This window comes from Aythya marila, assembly GCF_965140915.1.
Source record: "Aythya marila genome assembly, chromosome: 16".
Lineage (NCBI taxonomy): Eukaryota > Metazoa > Chordata > Aves > Anseriformes > Anatidae > Aythya > Aythya marila.
Window position 1 is genome coordinate 201,566 of NC_139057.1, and position 13,160 is coordinate 214,725.

The window sequence follows — 13,160 nt, forward strand, 5'->3', positions numbered from 1 at the left end:
ACCAACCAGCAACCATGATATGGTTGCTACCCTTGTTTCTTTGTCTGCCACAACGTACAGAGTTTGCAAACAAAAAATACTAGGACAAAAGTATTAGTGAGGGTTGTTTGTTTTTGGTTTTGTTTCTTTTTTGCTGCTCTGACAAAGCTGCCATCTGTGGCTGATGAAGCCTGAAGCAAAAATGCCCTCTTTGAGTAGCTCCTCTGCACTAAGCAAAGTAAATGTAAAGTAATTGTTGACTATCAGGGCAAAGCCCTAGCCAAGGGCCTGGTTCCTCTTGCAAGAGTAGGCTGTAGAGCTTGCTGTCTGCCCTGAGAAAGAGCTGAAGTCCTTCTATCTTATTAGGGTACTGGTATTCGCTCTCTGCTGAAGGACTTACTCAAATTGCTGACAAATAATGGGAAAAATGTTACCTGTATCATTAAAGTGCTTCCTTACATGCCCAGGGGCAGCTATAGCCAGGCCTAGTCACATCAGAGGGGTGGGGAGCCTCAATTTTTCTGCAGCAAAGGAAATCAGGGACAAGTGTATTTTGTTATTTGAGGACCCCATTAAAGAGCTAATTCCTGGAGGTCATTGTTGGATTGTTGCATTGTTCATTGGAGGATTGTTCATTGATCCCTAGCAGCATCCACACTTGCATGGGAGGACCCACCAGTTCTGTTACACGACACATGTTCAACCTTATGCGGTGGCTGGGAAAGCTGGGACAGGGGTGGGGGCAGCCCAGCAGCAGCCATAGAGCAATCCTTAACGCAGTTTAGGTAAGTTTTATTGTTTCCAGCCCCACATGCTTCTGCACAGCTGCAGACCTGCCCCACGGCCACAGGGAGTGCAGCTGTGGAGTTTTTCCCAGGAGTATTTTGTGAAGGGGGATGTTTGCCCTGCTCTTGCCCCCATCTTTGTGGATGCAAAGGGTCACCCAGCTGGCCTGGATGTGCATTTTGCCCTCTGGGGCTATCACAGCCCCTTGCGTGTGGTCATGCGTTTAGCAACTGTTAGAGTAGCATCTATTTCATTTTGGGCTAAAACTGATAAATCAAGGTGACTTTGGGGAGAGAAATAATTCCTTTCTCAGGATTTGCATAATCCTGGGTGGTGATATGATAATGGTGTTTGTTAAAGACAGGACACAATAAATTAATAGGGTTAAGTTGTTACCGCAAAATGCAAAACAGGTAATTTATTGCAGGTACAAGGGAGAGTGTGAGTGCAGCAGGCATGGTAGCATCAGGCATGGGAGACTGGTTACTGCAGGCAGAGCAGGCTGTAGCGCAGGGCCAGCAGCAGTTACTCTTTGGACCCTGCTTGGCCATGGTATAGAGGCTGTCAGGGGGCAGATTATCTGTTTCAGTCCCGTTCCCTGTTGTCTCTGTGGGGGTGGGACATGCTTTGTGCCTTAGACTGATCTCAAGAGCCAGCCTGAAGTGGCTCCCAAGCCCCACGGAGCCAGCCCCTGGTGGAGGAGGGACAGGTTGGCTGAGGACCACCTGTATCCTGCTGGTGCTGTGGGGACCTCTGGACACCGGGATGCCCTGGGGAGTTCATAGAATCATAGAATCATAGAATATCCTGAGTTGGAAGGGACCCTTAAGGATCATCAAGTCCAACTCTTGACACCGCACAGATCTACCCAAAAGTTCAGACCATGTGACTAAGTGCACAGTCCAATCTCTTCTTAAATTCAGACAGGCTCGGTGCAGTGACCACTTCCCTGGGGAGCCTGTTCCAGTGTGCGACCACCCTCTCTGTGAAGAACCCCCTCCTGATGTCAAGCCTAAATTTCCCCTGCCTCAGCTTAACCCCGTTCCCGCGGGTCCTGTCACTGGTGTTAATGGAGAAAAGGTCTCCTGCCTCTCGACACCCCCTTACGAGGAAGTTGTAGACTGTGATGAGGTCTCCCCTCAGCCTCCTCTTCTCCAGGCTGAACAGGCCCAGTGACCTCAGCATTGAGGAGATGGGCCCTGACATTGTCCTTCATGCCACCTTGGCCATCTCCTGGAGCCAAGAGACTTTGAGACTTCAGTCCCCAGGAGGTTTTCCTCACCCTGAGAAAGCCTCTTGGTAAGTAAACCAGCCTGGAGACCTGCTGGCTTTAGCCCCTGTCCTCAGCTTTCACCTCATGTACCTGGGTTCAGTTGAGGGACAAGTGAGGAAGATCTGCTATGAGGAAGAGGTAGTGAGAGATGCTTGGAAAAGTTGCACTGGTACTTCACTCATTCCCTGGGCTGGTGCTGCAGCTCCAAAGCTATCCTTACATGCCATACCCCACTGGAATCCTAATGCACCATTTATCTCTGCAGCACCACAGCTTTATTAGAAGGGAGATGCTGTGTGGGAGCCAGAGCAGGATTTCAAGCTAATTGGATTCTGTGTCTCCGTGGTTCCCTGTGTAGGCAGGCGACAGGGATTAGTGCAGTGTTTCTGAGGAACAGAGGAGAGTGAGGATGATGGCCTGCATGGGGGTTTCCTCCTGTATAACCCCTGCTGCTAGCCTCAGCATAGGACTTCTCTGCTTCTCTGGACAGGCTTTCAAGGTGCAGCATGTCCCCATTCTGTGGCAGTGTTGCTGCCCAAATTGCATATGCTCTTCATAATTCTTTGAGCCAGGTACGGTCCTCTTCCCAGGGAAGAAAACAGCTCAAACAACTTCCGAACACGGGCAAGCCTGACAATAGCCTGATCTCTCCTGCTAATCCCTTTGTAGGGGAAAATAGATGGAAATCAAACATCTGGTGGCTCTTGTGCACAACCAACTACCTGCCTGAACTTGTTCCCCTTTGAGTCCCCACTCCCCTTCCCAAACCTAGGTACTGCCTGGGTATAGTACATGTTTGAAAGCCACTGTCTGCAAGTTCCTAGTCTCGTATTACAGCCTGTCAGGGCAGTAGCAGGATTCACCTCATTAACATAGATTTATTCCTGTATAAACATTTTATTGCTTTAATTGCAAAGCAGTCATACTGCAGGCAGTGGTCGTAATGTCTCCATTTACACTGGGTGTTGAGACAGTGTTCCAGGTGTGTGAGCCTGCAGCAGAGTACACAGGGCATGCGGCTGAGAGCGTGCAGTTATTACTTGCCACGGTGTCTACGTGTAGGAGTGTGTGCTGTGCAATTCAGGATCAACCAGTCTGGATAAGCGGCCCTGAATGTGGTGGCATCACAGCAGGTTTGTGGTGTCCCCAGTCCTGTGGCAGCGTGAGAGTACAGACCTTGCTGCCTGGAGGAAGGGTGGAGGCTTAGAGGTATTGAGACCCTGATTCCACAAGCACTGGAGGAGGAACAGGTGTTCCACAGTCCTTTCAAGTGTCCACAGTCCTTTCCTCACTCTACCCCTCACTTTCCTCACTCTACACCTCATTCTACCCCTCACTCTGCCTGCACTGTAACGTGGGAAGACATGTCACCTCGCTGTGTACCCTGGAAACTGGGTGTCCTGCATTTCTGCTGTGCTAAGGGACAGGTCTCAGGGCCTGGATGGTGAGATAGAGCCCTGGGGCAGCAAGAGATAGGTGAGGGGGATCCTGGGCTCTCTGGGGCAATGGGGTATGCCTGGGGTCTTGCTTTGTGGCTCCTGGCAGGGCAGTATATGTCTTGGGCTCCCTGGACTATGATGCATGGACAAGTGTGTTTCCCAGTTCCCCAATGCCATGCTGGTATTTGTACTTGCTCAGCACAGAAAGCTGAGGGTAGAGAGAGAAGCTAAGCTTTCTTGTCTGGTCTAAGCCAATCTCTGGTGAGATGTTTCCACTGCTGGGGCCACGGAGCAATCTCACAAGGGGACCTGGGATGTGGCCTGCTCTTGCCTGTACTATGGCCAGGCTTTCTGGGAGCCTGAGGAGGGGAGAGCAGCCTATGGTGCTCTCTCACACACTGATGCAAGGCTGTCTAGACCATGCCCTGGCAAGGCAAGTGTGTTTCACCATGGTCTGCCCTCTTTCCTCCATTGGTGTTCTCTCTTGCTGACCTGTGTTGAGGAGAGGGAGATCAGTGAGCAGCTGCGTCCAGGTGTTTACTCTTTGGACAACGTTGGCCAAGCAGTGCTCCAGCTGTGCTGCAAGGCTCAGAGGAAGCCTGTCACACTGGTGTGTTTAGCAAACCTGTGTATTTGTGAACGAGATATGTTGTTGCTTTATGTTCATGTTTGTTGTTTAAAGAGCAATTATGCAGTGCTTTTTCAGCAGGAGAGCCTCCCAGTCAAACCTACCAGCTCTAGCTGCTCTTGGAGCCATCAACCCCATGGCAGTGCCAAAATGCCCCCTTCTCCATAAAGTTTCTTGGCAACTCCTTCCTGTCAATGGGGTGGCTCCAAGGCCTCACCCAGCTGAGCATCAGTGCAGGAGAATGCACCCAGCCAATGGTGGCTGCTGGGCTGAAAGATCTCTAAGTGTAGGTGGGACAAGTACTTGCCAGTCTGCTGCTGCAGTTTGTGATCTTTGTTCTCCCATTCTCATCCAAATGTTAATTTTATGGACACCTTTATGAATCTTGCATTTTTCCCCTTCCGTGGGCTACACGGATTTCATCAAGTTGAGAGGTGGCACTTCTGGCCTTTGGTTGCAGGCTATCAATTTAATACTCTGAGTGTAATAAAAAACATGGGACCATATTAACACACAATTACTCTGCTGCTCCTTCCTGTAACTCCTTCTTTGCCATCTGAAAACCCAGGATGCAAAGTAAGTGCCTCAGCTGCAAGCAGAGCCACATGTTTGGGGCAGCAACTGCTAGAGCCAACCTCCACACTGGAACAACTATGTATTTTCCACATTGTGAGCTGCTCTTCACCTGCTTGCCAAGGATGTAGAATTTTGTGCCCACTTCTGTGTTAGACTAGGCAATGTGGACAAATGCTTGTGTCCTGTCTCTGAGACTGTTCCACCTGTTCTGAACAGGAGACACCTGCAACTGTGCCAGTCACACAGTGTATTGATTTGCCAGGCTGAAAGGAAAGGCGTTTCTTTGCTTGTTGCAAGACAGTCTTACTGCTGACAAGGCTGGAAGAATATGTTTGGGTCATTCCATCAACGTAAAGGTTAAATGTTTAGCTGCAGCTATTGAAAACAAAACGAGAACAGCAGCAACAACAGCACCAAAAGCAGTGGATGCCTCATTAATGCCTGGATTTAAGATTTGCATTTAAGCACCTGTCAGATATAGTGCATGGAGCTCTGCACTGGACAGCACCCTGTGTCAAGAGTTCTGCCTCTCAGCACTTTTTCACCTGTGGACACCTTTGTGTCAGCTCAGCCCCACTTCACCACAGTTGACAGCTTTGCAAAACAGATTTTTGGACTCAAATTTTTGTCTGGGAATTTTGAATAACCTCCTGCTGTTTTAAAGCATGACCATACCTTTCTGCTCTCTCTGCTGATTAAGAGGGCCTCTTCATGTTGTAACCTTGCTTTCAGCCACTCAACCTCTGTGAGAATGCCAGTGACCTACTCGAAGAGTTATTTGAATTGTAGGTCTTCTGTTGAGTAAATATGGACCTGGAAGAGTCGTTTTTTTCCTACCTTGTTCATCCCAATTTTCAGGAAATCAATAGATTTCTCATACATTTAACTTGTTTTGCAAAACAATCACTTCATAAGGTATTATTTTAGCATCATAAAGCAGGTTGCATTTTGGACATCATGATTCACAATTTTCATGACTTCGTAACAACTTGCAATATGTATATTATTTTTTAAAAATCACATCCTGATGCAATATATTTAATAGTCCCATAATTCTGGGATTGTCTCTTCCTGTCAGATGTGTGAGCATGTCACAGAAACTATCCTGCTGACAGGCTGTTGTCTTTGGAGTCAGGTCTTACCCACCCTTTGCAGCCCAACACCTGCAGAGTCCAAGGCAAACACCAGGAAATGCTGCTCTCAAGAGATGGGCAGAGATCCTGCTGTTCCTCCCTCTGATCTGTTTCTCTCTGTGCATTTTTTCATCACCTTGTCTGCTGAGAGTTGAAGTTCTTCCAGGCTGTTGCTGACACAGTGTGGCAATGATTGGGCCCTTTGCACTTCAGCTGTAATCAGATCACGTCATGACAGATAAGAGTGCACAGGGGCCTTTGCTTGCTAGGGAAGGGTTGTTCAGTTTATAGTCCCTGTCTGCTGCACCTGGAGATGCACCAGATGCTCTGAGCCCCTTTGTCTGTGCCCAGGACCAACTGTTTGCTCTGTGCAGGAGGCAGTAGCTCCTAGCAGCACCTGTATGAGAGTTGGTGAGGGACTGCTGAACAGGAATGGGTGCTGTGGCTGTCCTGCAGTGTCCCCTCCTATGGGACAGTGCCAGGTGCTGTCACTCAGGGACAGGGTGGTGTTGTTAGGTCCTACTCCGTGCAAATGGTTCTCTATACCACATCACTATTTTTCTGTTGGTCTGTAGCAGTTGATGCGCCTGTTAGATGACCCTACACTCCACTACAGTCCACAACCAGCTGTCTACAGTGATGAGAAAAACACAGCATACTGGTCCATGGAGGGACTTCATCAAAAAGCTCAGTGGGGAGCAGCCATGTGACTGCTGGCCCATAACCTGGTCTCCAGCATGACACCTTGCCCCTGACATGCTGCTGTGCGCCAGCCCTGCCACAGCGTGCAGCTGAATTGTGTGGCTCTGGGGTTCAGGCACCCTGTGAGCACCCAGGTCCCAGCTGAAGAGCAGCAGCAGATGGATGTGGAAAGCCTTTAAATTCAGCACATGATCAATACTAAACTGATCTTCTGGAGTCCTTTATAGGATTACCCCAGTCTCATGCATCCAATTGTAAAAAATCACTCAGCACACTAGGGAGATGTGAGAAATGCCGCAAACCCCATTTAGGATGCACAGAGCCAGAGTAAGTAACTTCACAATTGTTTCTTGCAGTAAATAATTTATCCACTTTTTTTTTTTTTTTTTTTTTTGTTGTTGTTGTTGTTGTTGTTGTTGTCCCCACCCCCCTGCCTCAGCTCCTTTCTGTTTTCTCTTTTGTCCTGAAATTTCCTTGCTGGGTAGCTTGTTACTGTGATTCCCTACCACATATGTGTGCTTGTGCACACACAGGAACGCAAATCTGTCCCAGTCCAACATTTGCTGGTTGCTATACAAGGGCCAGCAGTGCTGGGGCAGAGACAATGCCATTTCACTGCTCAGCATTAGCAGAACTGAGCTGGGCTCAGTCCAGGCCTTGGCCTGGCTTCCCCACCTTAGTCTCTGCCCCAGTGCTGCTTTTACTGGTGTCAGGATGCGTTAATAGAAATGTTTGGAATGCGTTAGTAATGCTAATAGTATTTCTGTAATAATTAGTAATGCTGTTTGAACGAACTCTCACTTAATGATACAAATTACCAGTCAGACAGGCACGGAGCAGGGGCTGAAGCTGACAAGTGGAGAGCAGCAATTACGGGGTGGGAGGCTGCTCTGGCATGGGGCCGGACAGTGGCCCGTGCTCCTCGCCTGGCTGTGTGCTGAGCCCTGTGTGCTGATCCCTGTGTGCTCAGAGCTAGGTGCCGCAGCGGGAGGGGAGCTGGTGCATGTGGCATGTCACATCCAGTCTGGGGCGTCTGGAGGGCTCTGTCCTGATAGCACACCCTTAACGGTGCAGGCTCTGGTGGTCTTGCTGAACCAGATGGCTCATATGTAATGTAAGTTGCTACAGCTGCTAGAAACAGGTTGACGTGAGTCCCTGCCATGGGAAGAAGCTTATCTGGCCATGTCAGTGGAGGCAAGGCTGTTACCTGTATCTCTGAAGCCCTTGGCAGCACGCTAGCTCCTGAGGCATCCTGCTTTTGGGTAGCTTTGTGGAAAAGACCTGAGTACAAATCCGCAGGTGTTTGTTGAGCTGAAAATTGTTGGAGTCAGGGAGACTGTCAGGAAGAATTCTGATTCTGTCCACCTCTGATCACTGTGAAGGGTAGGAGTGGCTGTGGTCTGTGCTTGCCAGACCCCAAACTGCACCTTCAGGAACAGATCTTGCTCTTCAGGTGTTGCCCATCCCACTCTACTGGCTCTTTTACTGCTCCTTCCATCAAGGCAGCCAGTGACCTTTTGAAGAGAAATGATCCCAGCATCAATGTGATATTTTGTGTGCTATCCCCTTGGGAATCTCTAAGCATTTATAGGCCACATCTGAGTTATTCTAATTCCCTGCTTTGTGATGTGCTGGCAAGATCCCACCATCTGGAGGTCAGTGGCTGTTTTTGGACAGTGGTTGTTTTGGACCCAGACCAGAATCCCTGAAATGCCTCTGGGGCACTTACCAGGCCCTGGGCTGTAAAGGGCTATAGTGCCTCAGACACAAGCTGCTTTGACACTTTCTGACTGCTGCTGCTCTGGGCACAGAAACCTGACTGTAAATGAGTTGTTGCCCCAATGAGCTGTGAGTCCAAGGACCCCAGTGCATTGGGCACTGCACTGTCCACCAGGTCTGGGTAGGGATCGGGCACATCATGGATGATATCCCCAGAAGTGGCCCCCTGAGCTGTGCAAAGGGAGTCTGCACCTGACCTTAGCCTGAGGTTGCCCGTTACATCACATCACCAAAGCCTGGTCTAACCAGAGCTGTTGCTAACGAGGCTGGGGAGGATGAGGATGTGCATGCACAGCCCGGCTGACTCCCACCGCTGCCTCTGCTGGCTGCCTGCGAGAGAAGGCGAATGGAAGAGCTCTGGACAGGCAGTGGTGCCTCTGCTGGCCCTGGGGCCAGCTCCTGGAGCAGCATACTTGGGATACCCCTGCAGATGAGAGCTGGTGGCACTCAGCACCTCTAGGGCTGTCTTCAAGGCTCTGACTTGCTTTCCATTCAAGGCCTGTTCTTCAGCTCAATCCTATATGCTTCCTGTGGGATTAGGCATGCAGTGCCCATGGAACTGGCTGTTGATAGCCCCCCTCTGCCACCAGGCAGCAGCCTGTGGGACAGGGCTGCATATGGCCGTGTCAGGCTGAGCTGACAGGCGTGGTGTGAAATAAGATGAATGGGCTGAAGTTGGTGAAAATGATTCTAATTTATAATCTGCTGCTTTGTGGAGCTCCCCAATTAATTCTCTGTAGATACATAAGTAGGCCACATGTTTGCTTTGCTTCGAGTGTAATAAACATTACACTCTGTCCTCTGCTTTTGGTGCCGGTTCCTGTCAGAGCATTAGTCCCTATAGCTAATTCCTCACACCTGTCTCCCAGGCTCCTGGGAGCCTGGCTGAGCATGGGGAGGAAATGCCAGGCTCCAGGAAACTTGTGGCATGGAGAGATAAATTCCTGATCAAAGGGCTATCACACAGTGCCTCTGAATATTTAGTCGCAGGCAAGGCAGCCAAGCCCACTCAGGAAAGGGCTTTGTTCTTGAAGAGCTGTTTGCCTGGCTTCACTCTGCATCACTAAGCAGCTGGGGTGGGATGGGGTGCTGGTTGTTACATGCCCTCAAGTCAAAAAGAACTGGCAAAGGAGGGGGTTATAAGGGTGTAACGGAGGAGGAAGCGGGGTGTGGGGGGGGCTGTTAAAACATTTGCAGTAGACGGGTGAGCTCTGCTGGGGTCTGGATGTCAGCATGGAGCTGCTGCAGAAGCAAGTCACTTGCTTTGAGCAGGAAGAGCAGTCTGACTGAGGCACACACACTTTAGCTGAGTGCGTGACTTTCCTGCTTGTCCTGCTACCTGTGTTTTCTGAGGTTCCTGAGCAGCAGGAGACCTTTCCTAGGCCTCCCTCTCCATTCCACAACCAGGAAAAATCCTCCATACTTGCTTACTTGCCACAGCCTGCTCAGCACCCTGGCTTAGCTCTGGTGCTTTGTTGGTTCATAAGGTGAAGAAGCACAGAGCTGCTTTGCTTGTTGAGATGCCTTTGAGGGGGTGAATGAATTGGAATTGCCATGTGCTGGGTGAAGGTGCCTAATATGATCTAGTTTGATGTGATGATGGGTTATTGATTGCTGTGTAGAAAAGTGGGGCAGCTTACTTGTCATTGTGTTTTAACTATCTCCAGAGAAAAGAGAACTAAAAATCAGTTTACCAGGCAGTTTAATAGCGAGTTTCAGCATTGCTGCCATTAACAGCCAAGCCACTCTTCTCTCTCACCTGGTTTTCCTCTTGTACCCACAGCTTCTCTGCTGACACCTCAGAGCAAGCAAAGCACTTGCCTGGCCCTGGGCTGCCATACTGCCCTGGGTGGTGCAGAGCCAGCCACACTCGCTCGTTTTGTGTCCTTCACTCTGCTTTGGGACAGGGACAAATTCCTTGAGCTTTGGCAGGGGTGAGGTGCCAGCTTCTCCCTGTACAGCAGCACCCAGTTCTGTGCTTACATGGGCACAGGGAGCCTGGCTCAGCAACTGTAGAGCATCTGACTGCGCTGAGGGTATGAACATCCCATCTACCCTCGCGCCATGGTGGTGAGCATTCGCAGCCATAGCACTCCCTGGGGAGGTTCTGGCAGGAGGAGCTGTGGTAGGTACTCTCAAGGACAAAGACGCCAGGCTGGCCTTGGGTACCTGGCCCCCCTTTTTCTGGAGCCCCAAATGCTGGCACTTATGTGCCCCGTGCAGGCCTGCCAGGGAGAGGAGCCAAGCAGTAACTGTTATCGGGCTCACACAGCCCTTCCTGTCTGGCTGCTCTTCTGAGGAGTGAGCCACACTGCCTGCAGGTGCCAGGGAGCGCTCGCAGGTGCTCCTGAGGCAGGAGGTACAGATGCGCTGTCTGTAAAGTCTTGGTACAGAAAAGGCTGTGAGGTGATGCTGGTTAGTGACAGAGTCAGCCTTACCCCTCCAAGCCAGCTTGTTGCAACCCCAGGAGGCCTGTGGCCTCTCTTCTCACCTTGGATATGCAGATGGGAGCTGGTATGGAGTCCTGGGATTTGTGTCAGCTCAGGCAGCTTGACTTATGTTGCAGGAGGCTGAAAACACAAAGCTCAGATTGGATCTGGGTTCAGAGCACTGGGGGGGGATGGAGAGGTGGAGCAAGAGGATGCACAAAGCTGCTGAGATTCCAAGGCCACAATTTCTCCCAACTGCTATGAGGCACAGTCCTCTCTGAGAGGTCTGCCAGGGCAGGAAACACCTGGGATCAAGGCTTTGCTGGCAGACGTGGACAGTGTCTGTGTCGCTGCTCTCTGATTATTCTCCTCACTCCTGTAGCACTCTGGAGCAAGCAGATTGCAGCCAGAAGTCTATGAACAGCAAGGGTGGTCCAGGGAAGGCATGATGCTGGGGGCTCTCCAGTCTGGACCACAGCTGTTTGCATTGTGCCACTGCAGCCGATGAAGGGATAACTGCCCCTCTGCCTGAATGGAGTCCAGACCGAAGACCCTGAAGACCTTTCCTGGGGTGTTTTCAAACTCTGTGGCTGTGGAGCCACTGTGATTGCACCAGGACACTGAGGTTTCTCTTGTATCTCTTGAAGCTATCCCAGAGCTTCTGGGAAGGGCTGAGCTAGCAGGTGCCCACAGCCCTGTTGTCCGTGTCCAAGCCAGATTCTCTTGCTTTTGCTTAGCCTGACCTGAGACAGAGGTGTGGGGCTTGGGCTTGCTGTGCTGGAAGGAAGGCTGGGCTGCAGCTGTGCCACTGGCTGCAGGCATTTCTGCATGGCTCAGGGCATAGTAGCAGTGCCCTCAGGTGCCTGTCGCTTGCTCTGTCCTCAGCAGGTGGAGAGGGAAACTGAATCCTGACGAGCTGTGCCAGGACATGTTTCCAGGCCTGAGATTGGTGTTTCTCCCTCACCAGTGCAGTTTGTTTCAGGGGTGCTGGAGCACATGCAGCAGGAGCAGGCTGAGGCTGCTGGGCACAAGGGCAGCCAGGCTGGTGGAGCAAGACATTTTAAATGCTTTTCATTCCAACTCTCTGCAGCTTATGCCTTTCCAGGAGCTGCTCTCTGTTTTCAGTTACCTTTGTAACTGCATTACATCTCAGTAAATAAGAGCTTTCCAAGTATGCTGCAGGAGCCAGGGCAGCTCTGGGCCTCTTGATTGTGTCCCTGAGGACAAGGCTGCTGGGTGTTTCTGGCACAGTGACAGCTGCTCTGCACCTTGGCTTTGGGGACTTTCTCCAGCCTCCCCAACACATTTTCTGGAGAGACTGCCAGGAATCTGGCTGTGGCAAGGGAAAGTGCAGTCTCATGACTCTGCCACTTTGAGAATAGCTCTTCAGCTATTTCAAAGAGTTTGGACACTTAGCCCAGCTCTGCTCCCTCAGTATGTCTCTTGCTCTTTCCTCACCCCATCCATGCCACAGATAGAGGGCAAGGGACTGCAAGGCATTAGAAGAGATGACAGAGCTGAGCACCCAGGCCCACCAAGCCCAGCACCTTCCTCAGCCCCAGCTTTCCCCACCTTTGTAATACCCCCTCACTCTCAGAGAGCTGCCAGTGCAATGCTTGCACCCAGCCTCCCTGGCCTGGCCTGGCTCTCATCCTGAATTTATTTTTATATCTTATGATTTTCAGAGGTTTTTAAATTTAATGGGTTCTTCTCTTTTTTTTTTTCTTTCTTTCTTCCTTCTTAGCACCTGAACTGGATCCTCTCTGAGCCATTGCCAGCTCCAGGGATTACAAGTGAATAATTCAGGTTTGATGGTGTATTTGAAGTTTCAGGGAAGAAAGTGGCATGTGTAGCCTGCTCCCCCCCCCATACCTGTTCCAGGGCTGTGGTGCAAGCTGCTGCTGTTGCTCCAAAGGCAATCTCATGGATACCCTATGGAGCCACACTGAACAAACATTTGGCACTACCCAGAAATGACCTTCCCAGATCCTGGAGCCTATGGCTGCCAGGCCACCACAGAGCAGCAGGCTTGTTTTCATCCTACTGCTTGTGCAGGCTGCTGTTCTTCAGGGAGGCAGCTCCCCAGAACCAGCACTGGAAGAATATTGCAAGGCCAGAGAGTGCTGTGGACTGAACCACAGCACCCTACTTGGCAGCCCAGGTCCAGGAGGGGTTAAATTCCAGACCAGTGTGTGTATCCCGGCAGCTCTGAAGTGTAGTGAAGAAGGCAATGGGCAAACCTGACCTGCTTTAAAGATGTTTACAGTAGAACATAAACCCAAAGCTGAAAGGCCTTCAGAAAATGAAAATTCTTCCCTTACAAAGATGGTGGGAGCCACATCCACAGGCACTCACGCTTGGCAGCAAACCCTTCTCAAGTGGCCTTCAGAGAGCTCCCTGCAAGCAGAAGGTGTTTTTAAGACAGGGAGAAGGAGG

General features: G+C 50.6%; 1 protein-coding gene across 3 annotated transcripts in view; it reads left to right on the forward strand.

The window, feature by feature from the left end:
- Window positions 1–13,160, forward strand: part of SLC35H1 (solute carrier family 35 member H1) — a 68,288-nt gene that overhangs the window by 19,470 nt on the left and 35,658 nt on the right. The window contains exon 10 of one of the 3 annotated variants that reach the window (XR_014318627.1): window positions 12,469–12,489. The exons of the other annotated variants lie outside the window; for them this stretch is intronic. The gene's annotated coding sequence lies outside the window, so the exon portion shown is untranslated. Of the gene's footprint in view, window positions 1–12,468; window positions 12,490–13,160 lie in introns of those variants that run through there. 3 annotated transcript variants of the gene reach the window in all.